Genomic DNA, 23,130 nt, shown 5'->3' with positions numbered 1-23,130 from the left:
TCCTCATCTGCTTACTTTGGTACCGAGGTTGTTACATTCTTCTTGAAGACATAGTATTTATCCTGTCATATATATATCTCATTCTGGGTGGAATAGCTTTTTCGTGTATTTTCTGCCAAGGATCTCAGTAACACCGAGGAAATGTCGACTACTCTACAGCACTTATTTCGAGTTATGTCTTTCAGTGCCCTGTGAAATTCGTCTAGCAATATCAAATCCCCCATCTCATCTTCATCTACTTCCTGTTCCCTTTACACAATATTAGCTTCAAGTTCCTTTTCTTTGTATAGCACTTACAAACATTTCTTACACCCTCAGGCTTTCCCTCCTCTGTTTTGTTCTGACTTTCCATCTGAGCTTTTGATACATCTGTATCTTTTCTCCAATTTTCTTTTTCTTGTGCGTAGTATCTACCTCTCCCTGAGTCATGACTGCGTCCATAACTTTGCATTTCTCCTCTGGCCAGTCCTGGCTTGCCATTTCCCACTCTCTGTCAGACTCATTTCTTAGTGACTGTATTCCCTTTTGCCAGCGTCAGTTACTGCTTTCTCCTTTTCTCAAGCAAATTCTGTTTAAGAATTTCCCTAGGGCCTCGTCTTTTTGCCTAGTTGTTCCTCAGTTACTTTCCCTGTTTTATCTTTCGTAGGTATTCATTTGTCTTCTATGATTTCCTTTCTCTTGCTTCAGTCAATTTTGGCATAATGATCTGTTTGAAACTCTCAACAGCCTCTGATTCTGTCAATTTATCCAGATACCATCTCTTGAATTTCCCAACTTTCGGTAATTTCTTCAGCTGTAATCTGCGTTTCATAACCAATAAATTATAGTAAGAGCCTGTATCTGCTCCTGGAAATGTTTTGAGTTTAAAATCTAGTTTCTGAATCTCTGTGTTACCATTGTACAACCTGTCTGAAGTAGAGGACCGCGCTGGATTAGCCGAGCGGTCTCAGGCGCTGCAGTCATGGACTGTGCGGCTGATCCCGGCGGAGGTTCGAGTCCTCCCTCGGGCATGGGTGTGTGTGTTTGTCCATAGGATAATTTAGGTTAAGTAATGTGTCAGCTTAGGGACTGATGACCTTAACAGTTAAGTCCCATAAGATTTCATACACATTTGAACATTTTTTTGAAGCAGAGGTATAAATACAGACATGGAGCTTACAGTGCAAGATCCTGAAGTGACCTCCACCCTTCACCGCCCCCCCCTCCCCCTCACACACACTAGTCCATCACCCTAATCACTATCCTTCCAGTCCGGTAAAAAAAAAAAAAACTAAATACAAAGGAAAATTATTCAAATACTATTATTTTATATTTCTTAGCTTAGTAAAGTGAAATATAATATTAACAATATTTCTCGTGATCCATCAGTATCTGAAGTAGCTATACCTTCCGACATTATTGCACATAACAAATTCTTCACTCTGCTAAAGGAAAATTTTAATGTAATAACATGACAGTTGTTTATGGTATCTGCCCTTATCTCGTAAGAAAACTCTCTTATGTTCAAAACAAAAATATTAAAAATTTATCTATTGTAAGACAGAATAATGTCACAAAAAGAGAAATAATACACTACTGTAAAACAAAACATGGACACAAAACTAGCCGAAGAAAAAATTACAACCAGATAACGTTTTATGAACCATTATAAAAAGTGGGCAGTTTTTTATTTTATTTTTTGGGTTGGAAAAAGAAAGATTGACTTATGGAACAGGTACTTATTAGGTACACCAGGATGGCTGTACTTACGTCAGGGTTACTCGATACCAATGACCGATGTTTTATTTACAACAGCTTTACTAAGTCTTGTACATCACACAATTTCGATACTTTTACGTTAAATGAAGATGGTATCAGTATAAAGTGTGGTAGAATCAGAGGAGAAAAGTCTTCAGGGAATTACGCTCCAAAAGAAAGTGATACATTTTTAAGATCTACGTCACAGGTGGATGTGAGTAGGGGTTTGTTGGAGTACAATGTTTGTGACAACTCTCATTCCTTTAAGTCTAATATTTTGCTGCAAATAAATGATGTCATCAACGAGCAGGGAAATGTTACTCCAAATATACACTCCTGGAAATGGAAAAAAGAACACATTGACACCGGTGTGTCAGACCCACCATACTTGCTCCGGACACTGCGAGAGGGCTGTACAAGCAATGATCACACGCACGGCACAGCGGACACACCAGGAACCGCGGTGTTGGCCGTCGAATGGCGCTAGCTGCGCAGCATTTGTGCACCGCCGCCGTCAGTGTCAGCCAGTTTGCCGTGGCATACGGAGCTCCATCGCAGTCTTTAACACTGGTAGCATGCCGCGACAGCGTGGACGTGAACCGTATGTGCAGTTGACGGACTTTGAGCGAGGGCGTATAGTGGGCATGCGGGAGGCCGGGTGGACGTACCGCCGAATTGCTCAACACGTGGGGCGTGAGGTCTCCACAGTACATCGATGTTGTCGCCAGTGGTCGGCGGAAGGTGCACGTGCCCGTCGACCTGGGACCGGACTGCAGCGACGCACGGATGCACGCCAAGACCGTAGGATCCTACGCAGTGCCGTAGGGGACCGCACTGCCACTTCCCAGCAAATTAGGGACACTGTTGCTCCTGGGGTATCGGCGAGGACCATTCGCAACCGTCTCCATGAAGCTGGGCTACGGTCCCGCACACCGTTAGGCCGTCTTCCGCTCACGCCCCAACATCGTGCAGCCCGCCTCCAGTGGTGTCGCGACAGGCGTGAATGGAGGGACGAATGGAGACGTGTCGTCTTCAGCGATAAGAGTCGCTTCTGCCTTGGTGCCAATGATGGTCGTATGCGTGTTTGGGGCCGTGCAGGTGAGCGCCACAATCAGGACTGCATACGACCGAGGCACACAGGGCCAACACCCGGCATCATGGTGTGGGGAGCGATCTCCTACACTGGCCGTACACCACTGGTGATCGTCGAGGGGACACTGAATAGTGCACGGTACATCCAAACCGTCATCGAACCCATCGTTCTACCATTCATAGACCGGCACGGGAACTTGCTGTTCCAACAGGACAATGCACGTCCGCATGTATCCCGTGCCACCCAACGTGCTCTAGAAGGTGTAAGTCAACTACCCTGGCCAGCAAGATCTCCGGATCTGTCCCCCATTGAGCATGTTTGGGACTGGATGAAGCGTCGTCTCACGCGGTCTGCACGTCCAGCACGAACGCTGGTCCAACTGAGGCGCCAGGTGGAAATGGCATGGCAAGCCGTTCCACAGGACTACATCCAGCATCTCTACGATCGTCTCCATGGGAGAATAGCAGCCTGCATTGCTGCGAAAGGTGGATATACACTGTACTAGTGCCGACATTGTGCATGCTCTGTTGCCTGTGTCTATGTGCCTGTGGTTCTGTCAGTGTGATCATGTGATGTATCTGACCCCAGGAATGTGTCAATAAAGTTTCCCCTTCCTGGGACAATGAATTCACGGTGTTCTTATTTCAATTTCCAGGAGTGTAGTTACATGCCCTATTAGTATTTCGTCTTTGTAAAGTTCTAAGAAGTGTTCATTTACTGTTTTTTATATATTTGTTTGGGAATTTACACACGATGCTGAAACTTTCATAAATTATGAAAGCATCTTCAGGCAGTCAGTCTAATGTTCTTCTGACGCTAGCTACTTGTAATAACGTCATTCGTACGAGGTCATATGCAGCTGCAATGTCCATGTTCTTATATTACAATGAAGTGACGAGAGTCATGGGATATCTCCGAATATCGTGTCGGACCTCCTTTTCCCCGACGTAGTGCAGCAACTCGACGTGGCATGGACTCTACAAGTCGTACGAAGTCCCCTGCACAAATACTGAGTCATGCTGCCTCTATAGCCGTCCATAACTGCGAAAGTGTTGACGGTGCAGGATTTTGTGCACAAACTGACGTCTCGATTATGCCCCATAACTGTTCTATGGGATTCATATCGGGCGATCTGGGTGGCCAAATCATTGTCTCGAATTGTTCAGAATGTTCTTCAAACCAATCACAAACAATTGTGATCCGGTGACATGGCACATTGTCATCCATAAAAATTCCATCGTTGTTTGGGAACATGAACTCCACGAATGGCTGCAGATGGCCTCGAAGTAGCCAGACATTACCATTTCCAGTCAGTGATGGATTATGTTGGACCGGAGGACCCAGTGCATTCCATGTAAACACTGACCACTTCATTATGGAGCCACCACCAGCTTGCACAATGCCTTCTTGACAACTTGGGTCCATGGCTTCGTGGGTTCAGCGTCACACTTGAAACCTACCATCAGTTCTTACCAACTGAAATCGGGACTCATCTGACGAGGCCACGGTTTTATTGTGGCGTAGGGTCCGACCGATATGGTTACGACCCCAGGAGTGGCGCTGCAGGCGATGTCGTGCTGTTAGCAAAGACTCTAGCATCGGTCTTCTGTTGCGTAGCCTATTAACTCCACATTTCGCCGCGCCGTCCTAACGGATATTGTCGTCGTATATCCTACACTGATGTCTGCTGTTATTTCACTTAGTGTTGCTTATCTGTCATCACTGACAACTCTACGCAAACGCCGCTGCTCTCAGTTGTTAAATAAATGCCGTCGGCAACTGTGTTGTCCGTGGTGAAATGCAATGCCTGGAATTTGGTATACAGGGTTATTACAAATGATTGAAGCGATTTCACAGCTCTACAATAACTTTATTATTTGAGGTATTTTCACAATGCTTTGCACACACATACAAAAACTCAAAAAGTTTTTTTAGGCATTCAAAATTGTTCGATATGTGCCCCTTTAGTGATTCGGCAGACATCAAGCCGATAATCAAGTTCCTCCCACACTCGGCGCAGCATGTCCCCATCAATGAGTTCGAAAGCATCGTTGATGTGAGCTCGCAGTTCTGGCACGTTTCTTGGTAGAGGAGGTTTAAACACTGAATCTTTCACATAACCCCACAGAAAGAAATCGCATGGGGTTAAGTTGGGAGAGCGTGGAGGCCATGACATGAATTGCTGATCATGATCTCCACCACGACCGATCCATCGGTTTTCCAATCTCCTGTTTAATAAATGCCGAACATCATGATGGAAGTGCGGTGGAGCACCATCCTGTTGAAAGATGAAGTCGGCGCTGTCGGTCTCCAGTTGTGGCATGAGCCAATTTTCCAGCATGTCCAGATACACGTGTCCTGTAACGTTTTTTCGCAGAAGAAAAAGGGGCCGTAAACTTTAAACCGTGAGATTGCACAAAACACGTTAACTTTTGGTGAATTGCGAATTTGCTGCATGAATGCGTGAGGATTCTCTACCGCCCAGATTCGCACATTGTGTCTGTTCACTTCACCATTAAGAAAAAATGTTGCTTCATCACTGAAAACAAGTTTCGCACTGAACGCATCCTCTTCCATGAGCTGTTGCAACCGCGCCGAAAATTCAAAGCGTTTGACTTTGTCATCGGGTGTCAGGGCTTGTAGCAATTGTAAACGGTAAGGCTTCTGCTTTAGCCTTTTCCGTAAGATTTTCCTAACCGTCGGCTGTGATACGTTTAGCTCCCTGCTTGCTTTATTCGTCGACTTCCGCGGGCTACGCGTGAAACTTGCCCGCACGCGTTCAACCGTTTCTTCGCTCACTGCAGGCCGACCCGTTGATTTCCCCTTACAGAGGCGTCCAGAAGCTTTAAACTGCGCATATCATCGCCGAATGGAGTTAGCAGTTGGTGAATCTTTGTTGAACTTCGTCCTGAAGTGTCGTTGCACTGTTATGACTGACTGTTGTGAGTGCATTTAAAGCACGACATACGCTTTCTCGGCTCCTGTCGCCATTTTGTCTCACTGCGCTCTCGAGCGCTCTGGCGACAGAAACCTGAAGTGCGGCTTCAGCCAAACAAAACTTTATGAGTTTTTCTACGTATCTGTAGTGTGTCGTGACCATATGTCAATGAATGGAGCTACAGTGAATTTATGAAATCGCTTCAATCATTTGTAATAGCCCTGTACTCGGCACACTCTTTATACTGTGGATCTCAGAATACTGAATTCCCTAATGATTTTCGAAATGGAATGTCCCATGCATCTAGCTCCAACTACCATTCTGCGTTCAGTCTGTTAACTCCCACTGTGCGGGCATAGTGACTTCGGAAACCTTTGCGCATAAATCACCTGTGTACAAATGACAGCTTCCCCGATGCACCGACTTTTACACTTTGTGTACGCGATGCTACCGCCATCTGTATGTATGCATATCGCTATCCCATTACTTTTTGTCACCTTCGTTTATATTTCCCTAGATACCATACAGATTTATTCTGGTACTTTACCACGATTCACTGCGAGGGTAACAAACCCTTAATATTTAATTTTCTTTTTAAGGCAAATGTCTACAATACCTTAATTACATTTCTTACTCGTAAAAATTATTTTTTTATCGTGAAACTCTTCCAGTGGTCCGTGCTTGCAACAAATACAACAATAATTGATTGTGGGTTCGTCTTGATGCAAAACAATTGTCATTTTTATATTCATTTATTGATAAACTAGTTCCGGCAGCAAATATCGCTATCGTCAGTGGATTCTTTGATTCTAAAACATGCAAAAATAGCATTAAAACAATGTAAAACATTATTACATGCGTCCTGTTTCGTTCCAAATATTGTTTTCTGTAAATAATTTCTTAGTACATTATTTACTATACGTCATAGCATGGTTATACGATTGTTGCCGCTGTTTCCGATATATTTTCTGCGGTTTTTTTTTTTTTTTTGGTTGCCGTTTTTCTCGACATACATTATGTCATCAGCAACCGTATGAGTGGCTGTTAGAAAAAAAAATACAAAAACGTGAACTTACGTACACTATGTGATCAAAAGTATCCCGACACGCCCAAAAACATACTTTTTTCATATTAGGTGCATTGTGCTGCCACCTACTGCCAGGTACTCCATATCAGGGACCACAGTAGTCATTAGACATCGTCAGAGAGCAGGATGGGGCGCTCCGCGGAACTCACGGACTTCGAATGTGGTAAGGTGATTGGATGCCACTTGTGTCATACGTCTGTACGCGAAGTTTCCACACTCCTAAACATTCCTTTGTCCACTGTTTCCGATGTGATAGTGAAGTGGAAACGTGAAGGGACACGTACAGCACAAAAGCGTACAGGCCGACCTCGTCGGTTGACTGACAGAGACTGCCGACTGTTGAAGAGGGTCGTAATGTGTAATAGGCAGACATCTATCCAGACATCACACAGGAATTCCAAACTGCATCAGGAGCCACTGCAAGTACTATGACAATTAGGCAGAAGGTGAGAAAACTTGGATTTCATGGTCGAGCGGCTGCTCATAAGACACGCATCACGCCGGTAAATGCCAAACGACGCCTCGCTTGGTGTAAGGAGCGTAAACATTGGACGAGTGAACAGTGGAAAAACGTTGTGTGGAGACATGAATCACGGTACACAATGTGGTGATCCGATGGCAGAGTGTGGGTATGGTGAATTCCCGGTGAACGTCATCTCCCAGTGAGTGTAGTGCCAACAGTAAAATTCGGTGATTGCGGTGTTATGGTGATGTCGTGTTTTTCATGGAGGGGGCTTGCAACCCTTGTTTTGCGTGGCACTATCACGGCACGGGCCTACATTTGTGTTTTAAGCACCGCCTTTCTTCCCGCAGTTGAAGAGCAATTCGGTGATGGTGATTGCATCTTTCAACACGATCGAGCACCTCTTCACGATGCCCGACCTGTGGCGGAATGTTTACACAATAGCATCCCTGTAATGGACTGGCCTGCACAGAATCCTGGTCTGAATCCTACAGAACACCTTTGGGATGTTTTGGAACGCCAACTTTGTGCCACGGGCTCACCGACCGACATCGATAACTCTCCTCAATGCAGTGCTCTGTGAAGAATGGGCTGCTATTCCCCAAGAAACCTTCCAACACCTAATTGAACGTATATCTGCGAGAGTGAAAGCTGTCATCAAGGCTACGGGTGGGCCAACCCCATACTGAATTCCAACATTACCGATGGAGGGTGCCACGAGCTTTTAAGTAATTTTCAGCCAGGTGTTCGGATAAATGGTTCAAATGCCCCTGAGCACTATGCGATTAAACTTCTGAGGTCATCAGTCGCCTAGAACTAATTAAACCTAACTAACCTAAGGACATCACACACATCCATACCCGAGGCAGGATTCGAACCTGCGACCGTAGCTGCCGCTGCACCCAGAACCGCACGGCCACTGCGGCCGGCGGTGTTCGGATACTTTTGATCACATAGTGTATGTCAGTGTTGTATACTTGAGATTGCGGTAGTGTTGTGGATACATTTTTTGTGTGTACTAGGTTGTTACGTAGTTTGTCAGGTACTCACGTTCGTTGGACGGCTTGCAGTTACTTTCATACACAGAAAAACATAACTTTCGCACCTTGTTCGTAATCCAGAATATAACGCGAACTTGCTGTTCGCGTGTGACGCGTTAAATGTGTTGCATATTGCGAGAAGGTTATGAAAATTGTAGCAGGAATTCTGACGACTTCTGTTTCTTATTTATGTCGCTCTGTGTGATGTATGAGTGGTGTATTTGTGCGTGTATGTGTGTGTGTGTGTGTGTGTGTGTGTGTGTGTGTTCTCTGTCCTGAGTTAGAGCGGTAAAGAGTGTACTGTTGCAAAATGTTTTGTTTTCGTTTATTACGATTTTTACTTCCACTATAGCCTTTTGTATGTAATAACTTTTATCTATTGTTAGTTTTCGGTATAAACTGTAACTGTGTTTCAGGATGTGTAGATTGCTTTCGATATTAATGGGGTTGTAATTTTTTGTTCCTTACGTGTTCTTTGAAAATGGAATGTGTGCTGTCACTCCTTAGAGTTCTCTCGTGCTCTTTATACTTTGTTCGGAATAATTCTGCTTCTTTGTCCTATGTACTGTGCCTGGCAAAAGTTACAGGTGAGTTGATATATTCCAGCATCGCTGAATCAGTATGAAGTTCGTTTGTCTGGTCTTAGTCTTTGTTGAACTACGTTTTTTGTCCTGAATGTTGCTGGAATCCCTTGCTTTTTCAATATGTTTCCAATTTTATGAGCTATTTTATTATTTTATATTGATGTTACCATCTGTTTCTTTTCCTGATGCGGTGTGGGCTGCTGTGTTGTCTGTGTGTTCTGCTTGTGAGTTTTCAGATCCTTTGGTTGTGTGCTTGAGTGGATGGCTACTGTTGTCATGTTTCATTTTTACCTAATAGATGAGCTTGCTTATGGTATATGTTTTGTAGTGGTTTTCAACATTAATTTGTTTGATTATATTTAATTCCTGTGTGTATTTTTCTGGTTTAAGAGATGTTCTGTTTATCCTGGAGCATATGTGTGAAACTGGCATATTTACGTACTGTCGAGTGGTTGAACGAGCTATGGATGATAATGCTTGTGGATGTGTAGATGGTAAATTCATGTTGGTTGTTATTTCTTGTAATTGTAAGATCCAGGAAATGGAGTTTCTTGTTTTTCTTTTTGTATTTCCACTGTGAAGTGGATTTGTGGGTACACTATGTTGAGGTTACAGTGTAGATCTTCTGTCCTGTTTTGTGTTTCATCTATAAACGAAAACACAACACTCTCTTTACCTCTCCCCTTTGGTTGATGCTTGCATGAAGTTTGGCTTATACAGAAGCGTTCAAAATTTGTAAATTCACTTGCTATTCGACTGAAAAAGTTGATTCAAATTAAGTCATTTTCAACAGTTTATTTAGGATGTAAATAAATTATTATCCTCACATTTTCATATTTTATTTGAAGAGGTGGAATGTAAATAAAATTTAATGATAATTACAATACTCTAATTAACATTAGAAAAAATAATTCGAATTTAAAATCAAGTGTATTCTGATGTTAATTTAAATGGAACAAACATCATTGCCATCTGTTAACAGATCTTCTAACTAATGTACAGTTTGACACACACTACATACATCAACTGTACGGTTTGATACATCAAAAATGCATCACATGTAGTTGAAATTTTATGACTCTTATCTCTGAATCTTTATTTTTGTCATAACTATTTTTATTTTTAGAGATAATTGAATTCTGATTGTATTTTTGGATTCGACCTTTACCCCTGAAAAACGGCTACCCACAACACACGGAAGTAAGTTAGGTTGCATAGCTCACAGGGGAAAGGTGTAAAATTTTTTTGTTAATTTCTCGCCCAAATATTAACCAATTTTGAAAATTAAAATGCTAACGTAATTTACATAACAAGAGCTTTCTGGAAAAAATATAATGAATAAAGTTAGATACCATCTTCTAACTGACATACTAAATTTTTCAATTTTTATTTCTTCTATCTTTTTTAAAGTACTTCAAAAGGAAATGTAAACATGAAGTTAACACTTCTGTAACTTTTCCTAATATTTTATTCGTTGATGTAATTAAAAATTCTGAGTTAGTAGCCTGTGTTGTGAATCATATGTAACATTTATCTTTCCATACGTAACTACATATGTAAGTCTGTGATTTGGAGTTTTATCATTAAAAGTCACAAAAAGTTTCATAGTCGTTTTCTGTGAGGTTACAATATTTTCTTCTATGAGTCGTATTGATGACGTAAATCGGATAATTCGTTATAAAACTATATGGACCAATCTCTTTATCTCCTTTAAAATCGAGAAATAGTTTGTAAGCTTTCAGAAAATTATTTGCAGGATTTCTATTCCACATTTCCTCTGGGAAAATTTCGTTTCTTCAATTTTGCAGGTACATATGCTATAATTTAACGTGATCGGATTATGAAGAGACAAGTGATTGATTATTTTTCCGATTTGTCTGTAAGAAATGGGAAATATGGTATATAAAATTCTGTGGAGCTATATAAATTTGTAATATCCAACTCAAAATTCTTATTACCACTTAATCGTGCAACTTCTTCAGTCTGTGGTTCTTAAGAAGATATTGGATTTTTCGGATTTTTATGAATATTATCGCATTGTTCAAGTTAATAGTTTGGTTCATATTTAACAATTGGTACGCGAATTTCCAACGATTGTATAATAAATTTTCCTTCCTTAGGAAGTGTGTCTTTAATTTCAACTCCTGACTCATCGTAATCAGACTGTCTAAGAATAACATCTCTAGAAGTAGATGATCTCATAAAAAATCTCCTTGCCACATAATTTTTTCATAATCGTTAAAAAAGCCTTCAAGCATTGTTAATAGGTAAAGCACTTCATGAGTCTTACTCTTCATTTTTCCATTATTAAGTATATGACATTCCATGCTTATTTCACCAGCAGCAGATGCAGTGAAATATAACATAGCTGTTAATGAAGTAAAATGATGTTCGATTCTTGGCGGGTTAATGTATGGTGCGGCATTATAGGAGGAAGTATAATTGGCCCCCATTTTATCGATGGCAATCTAAATGGTGCAATGTATGCTGGTTTCCTATGTAATGTTCTACCGATGTTACTTCAAGATGTTTCACTGCATGACAGAATGTCCATGTACTTCCAACATGATGGATGTCCGGCACATAGCTCGCGTGCGGTTGAAGCGGTATTGAATAGCATATTTCATGACAGGTGGATTGGTCGTCGAAGCACCATACCATGGCCCGCACGTTCACCGGATCTGACGTCCCCGGATTTCTTTCTGTGGGGAAAGTTGAAGGATATTTGCTATCGTGATCCACAGGCAACGCCTGACAACATGCGTCACCGCATTGTCAATGCATGTGCGAACATTACGGAAGGCGAACTACTCGCTGTTGAGAGGAATGTCGTTACACGTATTTCCAAATGCACTGAGGTTGACGGACATCATTTTGAGCATTTATTGCATTAATGTGATATTTACAGGTAATCACGCTGTAACAGCATGCGTTCTCAGAAATGATAAGTTCACAAAGGTACATGTATCACATTGGAACAACCGAAATATAATGTTCAAACGTACCTACGTTCTGTATTTCAATTTTAAAAAACCTACCTGTTACCAACTGTTTGTCTAAAATGGTGAGCCATATGTTTGTGACTATTACAGCGCCATGTATCACAAAGCGAAAAAAGTGGTCCAACTAAAACATTCATATTTCTTTACGTACTACACGAATATGTAATAAAAAATGGGGGTTCCTATTTAAAAAAAAAACGCAGTTGATATCCGTTTGACCTATGGCAGCGCCATCTAGCGGGCCAACCTAGCGCCATCTGGTTTCCCCCTTCTAGCTAGACAAGTTTCGTACTTTGTACTTTTTTCGATTGACGCTTATTTCGTGAGATGATATTTGGCCCGGTCACGATCAATGGACCACCCTGTATATTATGATGACCCCACCCAATGAGCTAATAGATCGACTGCGTGTCCTGATGGTATGCAGGTAATACAGTTAATGAAATGATAATTAAATAGACACCCTAGCTGCAAGCAGGCGTTGATACACTTCATTGGGGACATGTTGAAAATGTGTGCCCCGACCGGGACTCGAACCCGGGATCTCCTGCTCACATGGCAGGCGTTGATACACTTCATTGGGGACATGTTGAAAATGTGTGCCCCGACCGGGACTCGAACCCGGGATCTCCTGGTTACATGGCAGACGCTCTATCCATCTGAGCCACCGCGGGCACAGAGGATAATGCGTCTGCAGGGACTTATCCCTTGCACGCTCCCCGTGAGATCCACATTCCCAACATGTCCACAACACTCCATTCGTAGTGCGCCTAATAGATGTTTGCCCATCATACTCATTACTCGTGGCAGATTAATCTACCAAGTCCCGTACGAGTTCGGGCATAGTTAAAAAAATGTGGGTTCCCGGCCTTTGACCTTCTTGTGCGAACGCACACGCTATGCCCGAACTCGTACGGGACTTGGTAGATTATTCTGCCACGAGTAATGAGTATGATGGGCAAACATTTATTAGGCGCACTACGAATGGAGTGTTGTGGACATGTTGGGAATGTGGATCTCACGGGGAGCGTGCAAGGGATAAGTCCCTGCAGACGCACTATCTTCTGTGCCCGCGGTGGCTCAGATGGATAGAGCGTCTGCCATGTAAGCAGGAAATCCCGGGTTCGAGTCCCGGTCGGGGCACACATTTTCAACATGTCCCCAATGAAGTGTATCAACGCCTGCTTGCAGCTAGGGTGTCTATTTAATTATCATTTCATTTCTAGCAAAGCTGCATGGTCATCCACGGTAACTGTTCTTTCGGGAACAGATATTACCGTCATATATATAGTTAAAATAATACAGTTAACAGTAGTTCAAGATCTGCACGAACCAACACGCAAAACATACCCTCGTAGACATGTTATGACTAAAGGTTATGATGACTTATGGCAGGCTGATCTTGTAGGTATGAGGGAATACTCACATGACAATAATGAATTCAAGTATATTTTAATGGTTACTGATAGATACTCGGAATTTGCATGGGCATTGCATGTTAAAATAAAAACAGGGAGAAATGTTGCGGATATGTTTGAGCATTTGTTGGAGACAGGGACGAATCGATGCCCAGACAACCTCCAGACAGATAACAGTGGAGAGCTTTACAATAGCTACTTCAAGACCGTGATGTAGCTGTATGGAGTACATCATTACCCAACGTTCACTCACCTGAAGGCTCGTATCGTGGAACGTCTGAACAGAACAATAAAAGGTCAAATGTGGATGCGTTTTAATCTTCGCGGCTCATACAAATTGGTAGACATCCTCCAAGAAATAATTGCTCAGTATAATGGTTCAAATGGCTCTGAGCACTATGGGACTTAACATCTGAGGTCATCAGTCCCCTAGAACTTAGAACTACTTAAACCTAAATAACCTAAGGACATCACACACATCCATGCCCGAGGCAGGATTCGAACCTGTGACCGTAGCGGTCACTCGGTTCCAGACTGTAACGCCTAGAACCGCACGGCCACTCCGGCCGGCAATAGAAATTTAATGTAGGTTATTTGATATGCATCTCAAAACACAAGACAGCATGCGGGAGATCATACCTACCAAACTCGTCAAAAGAGATATTTACAGTTTCAAAGGTGCAAAGAACGAATCCTAGAACTTATATTTTGAAGGGTATTGAAGGTGAAGAAATTGCAAGTTGCTTCTGCACCCAGGAGTTGCAGAAAAGCTCAGAACCGGGTGTGTTTTTCGTCGAGAGAGTCATAAGATATCGTGGAAATAGAGCGCTAGTCAAATGGCTTGGTTTTCCTGCAGCACAAAACAGTTGTATTGAGGTTAACGATCTGCTGTATAATGCGCAGTCCACAATCACCGCAGTAGTATAGCAGGCGTGCTAGGAGGCGCATTAGACGATGTGCTGGTACTCCATACAAGATGCCTGTGGAATAACACATTCTGTGGATCTGGAACAAAGCTTCAAAAACGCTTGGCACGACGTGATAAGGGGATTAATCTGCTCGACGAAGCGGGTATGGAACACGACACTGCATACGTTGCAAATAAGGATCTCCCAAGTCGTCACATTGCAGACAGGATTTTAGCTGATAAGGCTAAGGCGATAGGCACTAGGAAGGATATTGGTATAGCAGCATTTGCACTTCATGAGACCAATCGGGGAAAAATTAAGTTGGGTTTAGGAATGATGAGTTTCAAGCGAGTTATGAATGCTCCACCTTGTGCACTAATGAAGAAGAAGAAGAAGAAGAAGAAGAAGAAGAAGAAAGGAAGGGTGGGAAGCAAAGGTTTTAGAGGAACTGTACCCTGACAGCGAAGTATACACGTAAAAACTTTCTGAAGCAGAAGGTTGCGGGAAGAAGAAGAGGATTGTTTATAGCACTTCAAGTTGTACCAATACCCAAGACGTCTGGTGGTTTTCTTCCATTCCTCATCCGAGCCCTCTCGGCTCTCCCAGCGGTATGGTCCCTCGCTGGTGGTGCTGCAACTATTGCTCGGTCAGTTAAGAACGAGCAAACTCCCAAGCGCAGTTAGAAGAAGCCATCGGAAAAGTACTGTACCTGAAACGGTACACGAAAGGGCTTGGTCTATTCCTAAATAAATTTAAAAAACCCATTAGCAGTCGTACCAGATCGGCCGTTGACAAATATTGATGTTCTTAAATTTGGTAGAAAAAAATTCAACATTCCAAGATTCCGTGGTGCTTTTATGCAGGATAAATTACCGAAGACTGTGCAGAAAACTTGTGAATGTGGTATTGTTAATTTAGATGGTTCTGGAGGTCCCGGCACCCACTGGAGTCATACGTTGTGAAAAATGCATATTCTATCTACTATTGCGACTCATTTGCTCACCTGCAACTGTCAGAAGAATTACAACGATACTTCACTCGCAGAAGACGTGGATTCTACAATTTTCGGCGTTATCGGGAATTTAATACACGCCTCTGCGAGCATCTATGCATTATGTTTCTCTTAACATCTACAAAGAAGAAGAAGAAGAAGAAGAATATATGAGGAACAGCTTTAAGCATTCCTTCATCATTTAACGTTCAGGTGCAGTGTTGAACACTTTGACTTTAAAAGAACGATCATCTGTATTACGTGCAAATTACTTCCCACCAATTGATTTGAGCATTGGTGAATGGAGTATTGCGCTGATTGGAATGGAGACGTAGAACAACATCCCAAATATCACCGAGGCTAGCCAACAAACCGCATGTGGATATAAATGGTGAAAAAAACATTGTGGAAATAGAACCTCGTGCATACGATATCGACGATTTAAATGAAGTCTTAAAACAGTCTCGAAAAGATATTGAGCTACGTGCGAACATCAATACACTTAAATCTGAAAGAAGGACTGTGAACGAAATGACTAACTTTAACCAGAAAGATTCAATAGGACGTCTACTGGGTTTCACAAAAGGACAGGTTTTGAAAAAGGATCCCAGTAAATCCTACAAGTCAGAACAGACTGTCGATGTACTGCCTGTCAACACAATCCGAATCGATTGTAGCATTGCAACGACAGTCTGATTCATATTATTTACAGATCCTTCCCCCCGTTGCAACAGGATATAAATTTGTTGAGACTTCTACCAATGCAATATGCCTTCCAGTGACAGTACAGACATTGGACTATTTAAGTTGCGTATTGTGGAATAATCAACTTGTTAACTTTCGTGGTGAGGAAATCACTGTACGGTTACATCTAAGGCACGATGGGCGTACGGTATTAAACAGTGCACACAATCCACAGCACATCACTTTGCTGCCGAACCGCAAAGTGATAATATGTCCGAACTACGAGTTTCTTAAATTAGTTGGTTTGTAACCTCGCAAAGACGTCCTCACTCAATATAACCAGTCCAGTGGAGTATGATAAGCGAATTATACTTCAGGAATACTCGCATGAACCTTATGCTTCAACCACATTTAACAAGCTGACGCATCCATACAAGAGTTTCATATATTTGGAGGGATCATTCAAGAAGACCGAAGGCAGTCCTATAGTGGGATCCAAGGTTTCACATAACGCTTTAGCATTCCTGTTTCAAGAGATACGCAACGAACACAATGGGTCTGGGAGCGACCGTACAAGTAATGTCAGCATCACATCAACCCTTAAAGTATATGTCTCTGCATCACCCACGGATTTGAATGGTTTAGAAAATGCTGGATGGTTCGTAGACGATAAAACAGTTGCAGAGTACAAACGATTTGCTGCATGTGTAACCTCTGAAAATGCTTATTGGCTACTATGAGAACATGAGGCAGACTATTATGAACGCTAAACAGGAACTCATTCTGGTACAGAATACGTCGGATAATAACTCATACATTCAAGAATTCCAAGAGGAGAATATGATGACAATCAGTAAGATAAGATGGAAAATGCCTCACCTCAGTGCATCAGACGAGGAGCGTTTGAAGCTTTTAAAAGTTCTGAATTCCTGTGCATATCTATCACTAATATTCCTCTCTTGGGGGGTTTTCGAGTACCCAGAGCTACCGACTGCAAGCAGACAAACATGGACTATTAAGACCTCTTCGCAGCTAGAGATGCTTGGATTCATCATACTTGCGTTTCAGAGTGATTAAAGAAGGAATATAGAAAATGATTCCAATCCATTTCACAACTACAAGTTAACTAATCCAGAGTCTCCCTGAATTCGGAATTCTACCCATATGACAATTTACACCTGCAGTGGGATGCAAGTGTACACAGTCTAGAATACGACATGTGTGTGAGGTTTTGTGTTTCTTACTGTGAAAATGCTGAAGAAGAAGGAGGAGGGTGCCTACTCAGTCCACAGAAATTCAAGGAGCTGTCACCGATCATCGTAATAGACTGCTCGAAACAGAACGAGATAATTAAGTCTAGATCTATACATGTGTGAATTGAACTCGAATCTTCATGAGATTTCCCAGAACACACCTCAGCGTATGCTCTAGTTCTACATGACCGTGTGATCAACTACTTCCACTCGCCGGAGTTGTGCAACGAGATGCGTAAATGAACAGGTGTTGCGCCATACCCAGAGCATTCCACAATGGCATCTCAAGGTGTGAACATCATTGCAGACGCTCATGGTTTCTATGATGATGAGCGTAGTCAGTTCATACTTATGGATGTTGCATTCATAGCGTATACAGAAGATGGCGCAGTAATGGAGACATTCTGAACAAACAGCGCATCATCGAGGTCTTTCAAGGATGTGAAGTGTGCTCAGACATGGAAGAGTGCAAAGTGGTTAACACATCTCTGCCGTGGAATTCACTTGGATGATCCCGGCATACCCAATAAAGATATGGTGACGTCATTTCAATATTTGACAAAACGCGTACCATCATCTACGTGAAGGGGAAGGAGAAGAAAGACCTGGAATTCTACAGATGTGCTGTTGCCCATCGACTCAAGAAGAAGAAGAAGAAGATGTGTGAAAATAATGTTGCTGTGTCTGATTATGAAGATGTAAAATTACTTTTGGATTGGATGCGAAATAAATGAATTTTTTCCTCATAGTATGTGTATGATTTCTCTTCATCCTGTTTCCGTTTTGATAGTATACAGTTTTGTCCAGATACTATGTCTGTGGTTTTCTTCAAACAGGAGATATAATTTAGATATGTTTGCTATACGTCTTTGGAAGCGGACGCGGCCACATGCCTCCTGCTGTCGTAATCCAGTTCGTGCTGTGTGATAGGCATAATTCCATGCAACTATTCTATTTTGTTGTTCTCTGTCTTAAACTTCACTTCCTTAATAGCACTCATATTCAGATGTGTCATTTGTATCATGCACAGCCTTGATATACACATACATAATGCAATAGGCGATAGGCGATAGTTTTTTTTATAAATAACAGCAAAGACATATGGTAACAAATTTTTTTCGTTTATTCATTTCACACAAATACAATCCAGTTCTTGAGATTACAGTTCACTGCTTGCGGTAGAGTTCAATTCTTGAGGTACAATTTGACTCTGATATTCATATGTAGAGATACTTTTAACTTACATACTGCAGCAGTAACACTGGTAGAGAATACTTTTCTTACAATTTTCTTCGAGTAACACTGGATGATAACGTTTTTACAATATTTTATAAATTTTCGCTAAAAACCAATGCAGAGATACTTCCACTACAACTACATTCCACAGTCCCAGTAACATAGCTTTTACAATAATTCTGAAGTACTGTGAGCTATATGGTTACATACATTTAAAAACTAATCTGACTTGAACGGCTGGCGGCATATGAAAACCTAAAAGCTATTCTATTTACAAACGCACATAGTGCATGGATATATGCAGGGTGTTAGAAAAAGGTACGGCCAAACTTTCAGAAAACATTCCTCACACACAAACAAAGAAAATATGTTATGTGGACATGTGTCCAGAAACGCTTACTTTCCATGTTAGAGCTCATTTTATTACTTCTCTTCAAATCACATTCATCATGGAATGGCAACACACAGCAACAGAACGTACCAGCGTGACTTCAAACACTTTGTTACAGGAAATGTTCAAAATGTCCTCCGTTAGCGAGGATACATGCATCCACCCCCCGTCGCATGGAATCCCTGATGCGCTGATGCAGCCCTGGAGAATGGCGTATTGTATCACAGCCGTCCACAATACGAGCACGAAGAGTCTCTACATTTGGTACCGGGGTTGCGTAGACAAGAGCTTTCAAATGCCCCCATAAATGAAAGTCAAGAGGGTTGAGGTCAGGAGAGCGTGGAGGCCATGGAATTGGTCCGCCTCTGCCAATCCATCGGTCACCGAATCTGTTGATGAGAAGCGTACGAACACTTCGACTGAAAAGTGCAGGAACTCCATCGTGCATGAACCACATGTTGTGTCGTACTTGCAAAGGCACACGTTCTAGCAGCACAGGTACAGTGTCCCGTATGAAATCATGGCGGTGAATCGAGGAAGTACAGTACATACTGACGAAACTAAAATGAGTTCTAACATGGAAATTAAGCGTTTCTGGACACATGTCCACATAACATCTTTTCTTTATTTGTGTGTGAGGAATGTTTCCTGAAAGTTTGGCCGTACCTTTTTGTAACACCCTGTATTTACAGGCTGCACATGTGTATGAATACATAAATATACAAATATTTTTTCTGTTGTAAACATATTTTTTGTTTATGCTTCTTTTAACTTTCTTCCTTCTTTTCACACAGAGGATATATATATATATATATATATATATATATATATATATATATATATATATATATATATATATATATATATATGCGGGCACCACTCCAGAAAATCGTTGAATCTCTACCTTGGAGGTATATGCATATCCTTCGGGCTGCATTTCTCAATGAGGAAAAATTTCAACTTGTGACTAGGAAGGGGGTTTTCCCATGTGAATATGTAGGTAATGTGACAAAATTCGGAGAAGCCGGACTACCTGACATAACTGCATTTTCTAGAAACCTTACAGGCGATGCCATAACGCATGCAATGTACGAACATGCCGTGAATATCCGACGGGAATTCAACATCTCCACTTTAGGAGAGTATGCAGGTGTGTGCTTGCTTGCGGACGTTTTCGATAAATTCCGAAGTCTATGTATAACCACTTATTCTCTGGAACCTCCCTTTTATTACACAACACATGGGTTGTCTTCAGACACAATGCTCAAGAGAACGAAGTGCAGCATCGAATTATTGACCGACGCTGACATGCTTCATTTCTTTGAGCGAGGGATCTGTGGGAAACTTTGCCAATGTGTCCACGGGCATGCGAAGACAAATAACCCACGGATGGGTGACTGGTTCAACGCATCCCTTGATTCGAGTTCCATAATGTACTTGGATGTAAATAACTTATGCAGGCATGCAATGTAGCCATCACTGCCGATTGGTGAGTTTCGATGGGTGCCCAAAGACGAATGCAAGCGATTATGTCGAAAAATCATGGGAAGGTATTCTGATGTAGGTTATGTGGAAGAGGCAGAACTCATATACCCTGTCAGTTTGCATGATACACACGCCGATTTGCCACTGTGTCCAGAGCAACTAGTTCCTCGAGGAGGCTCCAAGCCAAAACTGATGACTACGCTGGGGAATAAGTGGAGATACACTATTCATTATCGTAATTTCCAGTTGTGTCTCAGCTTGGGGATGGAGCTGGTGAGAATAAACTGGGCTATCTCCTTCGAGCAGTCCCCCTGGTTGAAGAAGAATATTGATCTGAATTCGAGACATAGAGTTTCCACGACATTTGAGAAAGATAGAGAATTTGAGGGAACGGTTGGAAATTTTGATTACAACCAAATGGGATGGGCGGTATGGCGTGAGAAAATGCTTTGCCAGACCAAATTTTAAGCGGGTCACCATAACCAATAAGAACTTTGTTGTTGTGGTGACGGCGAAGATGCAGTAGAGTAAACGAAACTTACTGATGTGGGGATGTGCATACTAGACCTATCCAAACTTCATATGTACCGCTTCCATTATGAGTTTGCGAAAACTCATTTCGCAGATCCTAAATTACTTTGTATGGATACAGATAGTTTCATCTGTTGGGTGAAGAAATGGCTCTGAGCACTATGGGACTCAACTGCTGAGGTCATTAGTCCCCTAGAACTTAGAACTAGGTAAACCTAACTAACCTAAGGACATCACAAACATCCATGCCCGAGGCAGGATTCGAACGTGCGACCGTAGCGGTCTTGCGGTTCCAGACTGCAGCGTCTTTAACCGCACGGCCACTTCGGCCGGCTGTTGGGTGAAGAACTGCGATCCATATGAAGTAATGAGGTACTACGGTAATGAATTCGACATGTTCTCATTCACGGCCGATAATCCTTATGGTATTGTTCCACAGAACAAGAAGGTTATCGGCCTTTTATATATATATATATATATATATATATATATATATATATATATATATATATATATATAGGGTGAGTCACCTAACATTACCGCTGTATATATTTCGTAAATCATATCAAATACTGACGAATCGATTCCACAGACCGAACGTGAGGAGAGGGGCTAGTGTAATTGGTTAATACAAACCATAAAAAAATGCACGGAAGTATGTTTTTTGACACAAACCAACGTTTTTTTAAGTGGAACCCCGTTAGTTTTGTTAGCACATCTGAACATATAAACAAATACGTAATCAGTGCCGTTTGTTGCATTGTAAAATGTTAATTACATCCGGAGATATTGTAACCTAAAGTTGACGCTTGAGTACCACTCCTCCGCTGTTCGATCGTGTGTATCGGAGAGCACCGAAATACGTAGGGATCCAAAGGGAACGGTGATGGACCTTATGTACAGAAGAGACTGGAACAGCACATTACGTCCACATGCTAACACCTTTTTATTGGTCTTTTTCACTGACGCACATGTACATTACCATGAGGGGTGAGGTACACGTACACGCGTGGTTTCCGTTTTCAATTACGGAGTGGAATAGAGTGTGTCCCGACATGTCATGCCAATAGATGTTCAATGTGGTGGCCATCATTTGCTGCACACAATTGCGATCTCTGGCGTTATGAATGTCGTACACGCCGCAGTACATCTGGTGTAATGTCGCCGCAGGCTGCCACAATACGTTGTTTCATATCCTCTGGGGTTGTAGGCACATCACGGTACACATTCTCCTTTAACGTACCCCACAGAAAGAAGTCCAGAGGTGTAAGATCAGGAGAACGGGCTGGCCAATTTATGCGTCCTCCACGTCCTATGAAACGCCCGTCGAACATCCTGTCAAGGGTCAGCCTAGTGTTAATTGCGGAATGTGCAGGTGCACCATCATGCTGGTACCACATACGTCGACGCGTTTCCAGTGGGACACACTCTGTTCCACTTCGTAATTGAAAACGGAAACCACGTGTGGACGTTTACCTCACCCCTCATGGTAATGTACATGTGCGTCAGTGAAAAAGACCAATAAAAAAGTGTTAGCATGTGGACATAATGTGCTGTTCCAGTCTCTTCTGTACCTAAGGTCCATCACAGTTCCCTTTGGATCCCTACGTAATTCGGTGCTCTCCGATACACACGATCGAACAGCGGAGGAGTGGTACTCAAGCGCCAACTTTTTGGTTACAATATCTCCGGATGTAATTAACATTTTACAATGAAACAAACGGCACTGATTACGTATTTGTTTACATGTTTAGATGTGCTAACAAAACCAACGGGGTTCCATTTAAAAAAACGTAGGTTTGTGTTAAAAAACATACGTCCGTGCATTTTTTTATGGTTTGTAATAACCAATTACACTAGCCCCTCTCCTCACGTTCGGTCTGTGGAATCGATTCGTCAGTATTTGATGTGGTTTAAGAAATATATCCATCGGTAACGTTAGGTGACTCACCCTGTATATATATATTTTTTTTTCTTTGTGTGTGTGTGTGTGTGTGTGTGTGTTTGTGCATATCTACACGTGTATGTAGTACACATAAATAAATAACACACACACACACACACACACACACACACACACACACACACACGAGTCATAATATTCTGCAGACTCATTCTCTCTCTCTCTGTCTCTCTCTCCGTTTGTCTCTCTCTCTCTCTCTCTCTCTCTTTCTCTCTCTTTCACACGTGATGACTGGGTGTTGTGTGCTGTCCTTAGGTTAGTTAGGTTTAAGTAGTTCTAAGTTCTAGGGGACTGATGACCATAGCTGTTGAGTCCCATAGTGCTCA

The sequence above is a fragment of the Schistocerca nitens genome, chromosome 3 (assembly GCF_023898315.1).
Source record: "Schistocerca nitens isolate TAMUIC-IGC-003100 chromosome 3, iqSchNite1.1, whole genome shotgun sequence".
In the NCBI taxonomy this organism is placed as follows: Eukaryota; Metazoa; Arthropoda; class Insecta; order Orthoptera; family Acrididae; genus Schistocerca; species Schistocerca nitens.
Note: the sequence above shows the minus strand (reverse complement) of the source record.